We start from the raw sequence: 1,588 nt of genomic DNA, 5'->3' as shown, positions 1-1,588 counted from the left end.
AAAAAAATATTGTTTCAACATGTTGATACTAATGGCCCCTAGAATGAAGAGTTACGGTAACTTACACAAAATCGTAGATCCATGTAGTGTATAGGAGGGTCTGTGAACAAGACTCCCTCGTCACATGCCAGCATAAGCACGGCGGTGTTGAAGCAATTTTTGTACATGGGCTGCTCCATGTTAAGTATGCACTGAAGTTTCTTAAGACATAAGCTCATTGGATCGGGTGTGGAGCTCCGGACCCACACCTTCCTGTAATTTGGATGGTAAGAAGAACAATAATATACATCCACACATTAAATATTGATAGATGATACTTACTCCAAACATCCAACATCATTGATCGACACGATGTAGTTGGAGAGGCCAGCAAGTATTTCACGTTGGTCCGTGGGAATGATAGTGTTTGGGGCGGGACGTTTCTCTTCGACCACGTCAGATGGATTATCCAGGATCTCAAGATCGGAATTAGCTAAAGTTTCTTCGTTGAGAGGTTGATGGTACATGGGACATCCTTTTAACTTATTAATCTCTGAATCGAGCAAAATTATTGCTAATTTTTTTGAAAATGTTTCATATCCTCCTACAAAAAAATTTGAAAACAATTTATAAGATATTTTGATAAAACATTATGAGATAATGTATAAAACTGAAATACTTGCGTAAACTGGTCTGACAATCCATGTGGTGTCCAGTATTCCATATAATTTAGCATAAACAATCCACACGATATGCTATAATATTATAAAATAATGCTTTAGTATATCACACAGATGAATCTAAAAACAAACTATTGAAACAAGTGCTTACCCATCGGTTTGTATTGCCTCCTGAATTTGCTCTACAACCGTCCATTTTGTAACATTGAGATCAGGCCACTTATTACCTTTGATAAACTCCGGACTATGCTCTGCAAGTTTCAGCCATTTCTCTAGCCCTAATAACTTTTATGTATATATGAGAAATGTTAAGGATGAAGTCAAACAAAATAAATGCTAAGATGAGAAAAGAAATAGATAGTTACCGTAGTAGCAAGGTCATTGCGTTTGACATTCTCACCAAGTGAGTCCACTAGTAGAAAACAGGGCTTTCGTCCAGGCCTGTTTAGCCCATTAGTCCCGGTTCAATCCAGAACCGGGACTAATGTGAGCATTTATCCCGGTTCGTGCGGCTAAGGCATTATTCCCGGTTCACCTGTGCCCTTTAGTCCCGGTTTGTACCTCAAACCGGGAGTAAAGGGTGCGATGCCCATTAGTCCCGGTTCATGCCTCAAACCGGGACTAAAGAGTAGACCTTTAGTCCCGGTTTGAGGCACGAACCGGGACTAATGGGGTTGAGACCTTTAGTCCCGGTTCGTGCCACGAACCGGTACTAAAGGTCCCATTTTCAAACTCTATCCCCCCCCCCCGGTGGATCGCCTTTTCAATTTAAAAAAAATAAAAGAAAATGATGGAAATGTCAAAAAAATAAAAGAAAATAAGTTTCCCATGTGATATGTGGTCTAGTTGTTGGGGAAATTTGCAAATGTGAATTTCGACTTTATTTGCAAAATCTCTCTGGAATTTGTAAATATGGGCATAACTTTTGC

The 1,588-nt window shown here is 39.5% G+C and overlaps 1 long non-coding RNA gene across 1 annotated transcript; it reads right to left on the bottom strand.

The window, feature by feature from the left end:
- Nucleotides 1-657: 657 nt before the first annotated feature.
- On the bottom strand, nucleotides 658-1,152 carry LOC119302349. Its single transcript, XR_005147498.1, has 3 exons — nucleotides 1,025-1,152; nucleotides 811-937; nucleotides 658-734 (listed from the first exon to the last, which is right to left on the bottom strand). It is a non-coding gene; the product is annotated as an uncharacterized LOC119302349 (long non-coding RNA).
- Nucleotides 1,153-1,588: the final 436 nt, after the last annotated feature.

This window comes from Triticum dicoccoides, chromosome 1B, assembly GCF_002162155.2.
Source record: "Triticum dicoccoides isolate Atlit2015 ecotype Zavitan chromosome 1B, WEW_v2.0, whole genome shotgun sequence".
Lineage (NCBI taxonomy): Eukaryota > Viridiplantae > Streptophyta > Magnoliopsida > Poales > Poaceae > Triticum > Triticum dicoccoides.
The sequence above is the reverse complement of the archived record's forward strand: the minus strand, read 5'-3'. Positions and strand labels throughout refer to the sequence as shown.